This window comes from Eptatretus burgeri, chromosome 11, assembly GCF_056783735.1.
Source record: "Eptatretus burgeri isolate ZD-2024b chromosome 11, Ebu_testis_v1, whole genome shotgun sequence".
Classification (NCBI taxonomy): Eukaryota; Metazoa; Chordata; class Myxini; order Myxiniformes; family Myxinidae; genus Eptatretus; species Eptatretus burgeri.
The window spans coordinates 72,325,565-72,333,173 of record NC_140971.1 but is presented as its reverse complement, the minus strand read 5'-3'; positions in this window follow the sequence as shown (position 1 = coordinate 72,333,173).

The window sequence follows — 7,609 nt, the reverse complement described above, 5'->3', positions numbered from 1 at the left end:
TACACAATCAATGCCAAACACCCTGCTTGTGAAACACCAGGGCAACAGTTTATAGCTGTGGCGAGATTCAAACCCAGGCTAGAGAGCTTAAATGAGAGAGTGCAATTCATCCAGAGTCTAGGCTATCCTGACAGCCCTCCACAAAGTTCTACCCTGGGAATGAAAAGTCATATTGGGTTGCAGGTCATAATTTCAAGTGTCCTCGGTGAGAAGAAGCTTCAAACATCCAAATACAGGCCAGTCCCTCATAAATCTCCCATACTTACTCGACAAGAGTAGACTGCTGAGTTTGAGCTTCAAATGGAGAAAATGCACCGGTGAACTATTTATATTTGATCATTCTCTGCACAACAAGTCTACAGATACTTCATAAAATCCTGGCTATTACATTACAGTGAAGCCACAGAGCCTGCAGCAGATAAATCGTGTTACACAAATCAGACAATGATTGGAGTTGTAGCACAGCAAGCACCACCATAATCACAGCACTTTGGGAATCTCGGGAAAAGTCTCAAGACACCTCTAGCCATCATGGAAGCACACACAGATGGTGAATCCGAATACCAAACGTACCGTTTTTCAGCATCACCCTTGCAGAGGAATGCTGGTCAGCAACAATGACCCCCACAGCTATAAAGGTCAAATGTGCGTGGTATTAACCGTTGTCTGACCTTTTAGTCCCTGTTGGTTGATGAAATGCTGTTCTAATGGATTGCTGCAATCATATAGAGGCAAACTTGGCTTCCTGCTGCTTGCACTCCCTTGCTGTGTTCAACTCGAACCAGCATGTAATATTTGAAAAATATAGCATTCCAAGTATTCAGCATGTCTGCTCACATAAACACAGCAAATAATGCTGTCCCTTTACTGAATCACTACAACACGGCCAAACGCTGTTCATCCACAAAGAGACAAGCCATGACTGCCTCCACCAGGTAGATATATCAAATCACTTTCTGGTTCTCTTACCTCCATGTAATCGCCTACTCCCCCAACAATAGCCATTGGGGATGTTGAAAAGTGCAAGTTCTGCCTCAATTATTAAGGATAGTCTTGAAGATGATGTGGTCAAATTATATCATGAGCTGTCCACACGTATCTATGGTCATGTGGTTATCCTTTAGTAGCAAGATAAGTCCATTAAGAAAAGACTATCTTCATCAATCTCTTGTGAGCAACAAGAATGTGAGCAACAAGAATGTGAGCAACAATTCTGGGGATAGTTCGAGTGAAAGTTACACTTTTACAAACTTTATGAAAACCCTGATTATTCGAGAGTATAGTTCCATGCTCCAAATGCCAATGTACACTTCTTCAGTGAGATCTCTCACTTGCAGGTAACCTCCATAGCATCAGAATTCATTTCATCGCTTCTTCTGCTTTTGATCCCCGAACCGCGTCTCCACCACCCCCAACTCAGCCTTCTTTTATTAGACTGGCACCGGGAAGTTCATTGTTATCAATACTTTAATTATCTAATTTAAGCTAACCAAACTATGTTCCAGGCCTGCAAATAATTTTGTGGAATTTGCCTTCCTTGTCGCAAGAAACGGTGTCTGTTTTCACCATATCCTGAGAGCACCGACACCATGGGCCTCGATATTCTTTACAGGACACTTCAGTGCAACTAGAGATGTGTCTGTGCTCATTGGGAAGACGTGATGTTGCAAGCACCGCCAGGTATCAACAAGTGCCACTTTCACTCAAAACATGACCTCACGGCATTCAGTAATGTCAGGATTCAAAATTAAACATTTTTTTTTCTTCATTTAAACACACACAGATGAAAGTTGTGAAGTCTCCTGCCATAGTGGAATGCCTTATCATCTGATTTATGGAGTACTCACCCTTTTAGGCTCAAAAAAACATCACCTTGATGATGCATCAATTGAAGTTGGTGAATAAGGATTATCTGTCTTGGCTCTTGTGAAATAAACATGGATTCCGTTTTTCATCTATAAAGTGTGCCGGTACATTGTTTTTCTGCTTCCGATAAGGATTTGAGTTTTTCTGCAGTGCTATAAGCTTGGTCGGCATGTGGCCGTGGCTCGAGATAAACCAAAGGCTTTGCTTGCGTGTGTTGGTTTCTATTCGGCGCAGAACTTGATATCTTAGACATAAACACAGAAAACCTGGAATAACAAAGAAACAAACATATAATTGACAGAGCTAAGCTCGTCGTGGCACAGGAATCTCCTTGCACTTGGCTACGGAAAGTAAAAAGAGGTCACAACCTGTTTTTTTTTTTTTTTCAATCTGCAGGTGCTGAGGGAGGGGAAAAGAAAGGTCCATGAACAATAGAGCCGGGTGTAACTCAACGAGTTGGGGAAGCACTTACTCCATGTATTAGATAAGAGAGAATGATTATACTTTTTAAAAGTCTATTGGTTGACAGGTGTAAGTGTTCTGTTTCCTGACTTCCAAGACAACTTATTAAAGGAAAGTGTCTTTCCATTGATGAAATACTTCCTCTGCTCATTTTGAGGCACCAATGATGATGTGTATGCGTGTGTGTGTGTGTGTGTGTGTGTGTGTGTGTGTGTGTGTGTGTGTGTGTGTGTGTGTGTGTGTGTGTGTGTGTGTGTGTGTGTGTGTGTGTATACACACGACCGGTCAAAAGTTTTACAACACCCCCATTTTCCAGTTTTTACTGAAATTTAAGGAGTTCAAGTCCAGTGAATAACCTCAAATGGTACAAAGCTAAGCGGTAAACTCCCAGAGGTTAAAAAAGTTTACGTTACCAAAAACTGAAAAATAATGTAAATTTCAGAGTTTTTAAAAAAGGCCCTTTTCAGGAAACAAGTAATGGGTTAGCAACTGCAGCTGTTCTGCAGCAATGGAAGTAAATTAAGCCTTGAAAGTTGATGCAAACAATTCCTCCAGGTGTCCCAACTTTTGTTGATTAGTTACAAACCCTCTGTCTGTATAAAAACAGTGTTGGAACAGTCTGTGTTGCTACACCCTCTGAAGCATCACTTGGAAAATATTGCACTGCAGGAAGTAGTATATTGCTATCATAATGATGAAAAAAAGACAATTAACAAAGGAAGAGAGACAGACCATTATGACCCTTAAATGTGTAGGTCTTTCCTTCAGAGAAATTGCAAAGTAAGCCAAGGTGTCAGTGAGTACAGTTTCCTCCACCACCAAAAGGCACTTGGAAACTGGAGGAAACTCTGACAGGAAGAGGTCTGGCAGATCCAAAGCCACAACACAATCAGAAGACAAGTTTCTGAGAGTCAACAGCTTGCGTGATAGGCGGCTCACAGGACAGCAGCTTCAAGCACAGCTTAACACTGGTCGAAGTAAGGAAGTCTCAGTTTCAATTGTGAAGGGAAGTCTTCGAGCTGCAGGTTTGACAGGTCGAGTGGCAGTAAGAAAGCCATTGCTAAGATGGCAAAATAAGAAAAAGAGGCTTGCCTGGGCCATGAAGCACCGCCAGTGGACAACTGAAAACTGGAAGAAGGTGTTATGGACCGATGAATCAAAATTTGAAATCTTCGGTTCATCACACAGGGTTTTTGTATACCGTCGAGTAGGCGAAAGGATGGTGCCTCAGTGTGTGACACCAACTGTCAAACATGGAGGAGGAAGCGTGATGATCTGGGGCTCTTTTGCTGGATCCAGAGTCGGCGACTTGCACAGAGTGACTGGCACTCTGAACCAAAAGGGCGACCACAGTATTTTGCAGCGCAATGCAATACCCTCTGGTCGACGCCTAGTTGGTCAGGGGTTCATCCTACAGCAAGATAACGACCCAAAACATACCTCCAGGCTATGTCAGAACTACCTTAGAAGAAAAGAACAAGACGGTCGGCTTCAAATCACGGAATGGCCAGCACAGTCTCCAGACTTAAACCCCATCGAGCTGGTTTGGGATGAACTGGACAGAAGGGTGAAAGCAAAGCAACCTACAAGTGCAACACATTTGTGGGAACTTCTGCAACAGTGTTGGGAAGAACTTTCCGAACAATATTTGATTTCCATTGTAGAAAGAATGCCAAGAGTATGTTCGGCTGTGATATATACAAAAGGTGGCTACTTTGACGAGTCAAAATTTTAGGTGAAATTTTGTTCAACAAAAAGATTCCATGGTTTTTTTTTTAATCTGAAATTGTTTATTTGTTCTATTCTTTAATTTCATAGTACATTGAAACATTAAACTGCTTAAATTTCAGTAAAAACTAGAAAAATGGGGGTGTTCTAAAACTTTTGAACGGTGTGTGTGTGTGTGTGTGTGTGTGTGTGTGTGTGTGTGTGTGTGTGTGTGTGTGTGTGTGTGTGTGTGTGTGTGTGTGTGTGTGTGTGTGTGTGTTACTCCATCCCACTCAGTTTGGGAGCACTAGGACACCCTGACTGGCAATGAACGTTTTCAGAGCTGCAAAGTTGCCCTCAATATGTCACCACTTCATCACCAGGTGTTGTTAAAACAGCCCTAATTAAATAAGGGAACCGGCATGCATTGGCCTACTCTTTTTGAACAGTGCAGTTGGTTATTTGACATCCCCAAGAAAATGCTTGCACGTCGGACAGCTAACTCGATGTTTCCTCTAAGGGACGGTGCAGTCATTGATGTAACACCTCACCTGCGAAGCACCAGAGTGACAGTTTACAACCGGGTCAGGAATGGAACATCGAACTGACTGCTCATGGGCGAGCATGCTATCTGAGATATCACGTCATCCCACTGGTTACATTCCTGTGAAACGTCAAAAAAATCGTTCTGTCGAATTAAAATGAGCCTCCCTTATAGAGTACCAGAAGCATTCACAAACTGATGCATGACAAGGTAAACAGAACAAGATATTAGACAGAAACATGTGAATATCATCAAATTTATGCAAAATAACATTTCCAAAGGGCAAAACCTCATATAGCTCTTACTTTCTGTGAGTGAGAGAGGAGGAGATTGGGACCATACTCTGTGCAGAGCGTTGGTGCTGCCGAAGCAGTCTCCTTGGCTCTTGGGCACAATCCTGGACGGGACGCCACTCCGACACAGTGAGTGAGGGAGGAACAGTAAAAGATACCGGAGGCCTAAAGTTGGTCTAAAATCCAATTCCTGGACTTTATGTCCTCCTTATCCAAGACTTGCCGGCTTCAAATCCAGTTCTAAGTACACCTCCAAACATAAAACGATAGGTTGTCTCCAAAGTTGACCGTAGATGAGTGACAGACCTTCAGCCATATATTAATCCCACTCGGTGAACTCAAGGTGGACCACCCATATAGGAAAGTCCTGGAACAATGCAAATAAATAAATAAATAAATAAATAATACTACCGCCAGTAACCTATGGAAAGCCTTACGCCACGGAAATCCGTGTACTCGTAACTCACAAAAAGTCATGTAATGAAGTAACAATGAAGCTGATAAAACCAACCCAGCATTCCAGAATCACCTCGCCTGAGTGCAATCAAAACCTGCCGAGACCTCAAACAGACGTCAAAACATTTTACACGCTACCTTAAACCGGGGCCTTTATAACGAGGGATTACAGCAGAGCCTTTGAGATCTCAGTTAATGACCTGCCAGGCGACTCCTTGGCCCACTTGGTAAGCAGCTTTCAAGCAAGCTGAACTGGCTGGGTGGTCGTTCTCGCGAGCACAAAAAAGACTGCTGAAGAGTTTCGAAGGTCTCCTTTGGTCCTAAAAGATGGTGCGTCTTGAGATGCTTTTACACACATCATATACTTCACCATCAGCACTGCAATCGTGTACAACGTGTTGGTAACTTGTCGAAAGGACGTGACGTGATGATCAGAGTGTGCATGTGCAGGGCATTGCACATCATGTGACTCTCCCACTGATCTGTATAACATGGATAGATTAAACACTTGGCGAAACCACCCAGCCGCCATCTTAGCCAGCTCAAGGACACCCAATCGACTATTGATAGAGGTCGTTTAGCATCCCATTGGTGGAGAAGGGGAGCGGGATAGTTCTCCTTTATATGCCTGCCTCACTGTGAAGAGAAAAGTGATGCCACAAGATGGCGTCACCACAACCCAGAATGCACTGGGGAGTGCGGTCACTTCCACAAAGGCCATCAGCTGTATTTGTCTGAAGTCAAGTCAGGAGTGTGGTGTTTCCTAGTGTCTGTCTGCATGTCACTGTTCCTGTTTGAGCATTGGAACATGTAAAACAAGCAAAAGCGAACAAAGAATGTACTCAGTTTTTTTCTTACTCTGGTAATTATACCTTAATAGTATGTTCATGTTACCTCTGCCATCAAAGGTGGATGGAGGTTATGTTTTCACCCTTGTTACCTCCACCACCGAAGGTGAACGAGGTGATGTTTTTCCACTTTCTGTCTGTTTGTTTATCTGTTTGTGCACAGGATATCTCAAAAAGCTGTGGATTTATAAGGATGAAATTTTGTGCACAGGTTCCATGTGAGACAAGGACAAACTGAGTAGATTTACGTGAAGATCCGGATCCAGATCCGACTACGAGAAATTTTTTTTAATGATTCTTCACCATTGAGAGGTGGGGCCAAAAACGATGTATAGCACGATATCTCAAAAAAAAATTTTGGACGGATATGGATTAAACTGGGTGGACATGCTGGGTGTATCGCAAGGCCGAATTTAATCGATTTTGGTGAAGATCGGAATCCGGATCTGGAAATGAGAATTATTTAATTTTTAAATTGATTCTTCACCCTTGAAAGATGGAACCAAAGAACGATATAATCCGAAATAGCATGATATTTAAAAAATGTATTGGGCCTGATATGATCTCGTGGATCAGGGTTTACGTGGCGGAGGTATGCGCTCTACCGAATGACCTTCTAGTTTGTTTATTTGTCTGTCTGTGAGCATGATATCTCAAAAAGTTATGGAACAATTTGGATGAAACTATGATGAAAGGTTGGGTATGTGATAAGGACGGTTTTAGTTGGGTATGTGATAAGGACGGTTTTGGTTGGGCATGTGATAAGGACGGTTTTGGTTGGGCATGTGATAAGGACGGTTTTGGTTGGGTATGTGATAAGGACGGTTTGGTTGGGTATGTGATAAGGACGGTTTTGGTTGGGTATGTGATAAGGATGGTTTTGGTTGGGTATGTCAGAAGGACGGTTTTGGTTGGGTATGTCAGAAGGACGGTTTTGGTTGGGTATGTCAGAAGGACGGTTTTGGTTGGGTATGTCATAAGGACGGTTTTGTTTGGTTATGTGAAAAGGACGGTTTTGGTTGGGTATGTGATAAGGACGGTTTTGGTTGGGTATGTGATAACGACGGTTTTGGTTGGGTATGTGATAAGGACGGTTTTGGTTGGGTATGTGATAAGGACGGTTTTGGTTAGGAATGTGATAAGGACGGATTTGGTTGGGTATGTGATAAGGACGGATTTGGTTGGGTATGTGATAAGGACAGTTTTGGTTGGGTATGTCATCAGGACGGTTTTGGTTGGGTATGTCATCAGGAGGGTTTTGGTGGGGTATGTGATAGGACGGTTTTGGTTGGGTATGTCATAAGGACGGTTTGGGTGGGGTATGTGATAAGGACGGTTTTGGTTGGGTATGTGATAAGCACGGTTTTGGTTGGGTATGTCATAAGGACGGTTTTGGTTGGGTATGTGATAAGGACGGTTTTGGTTGGGTATGT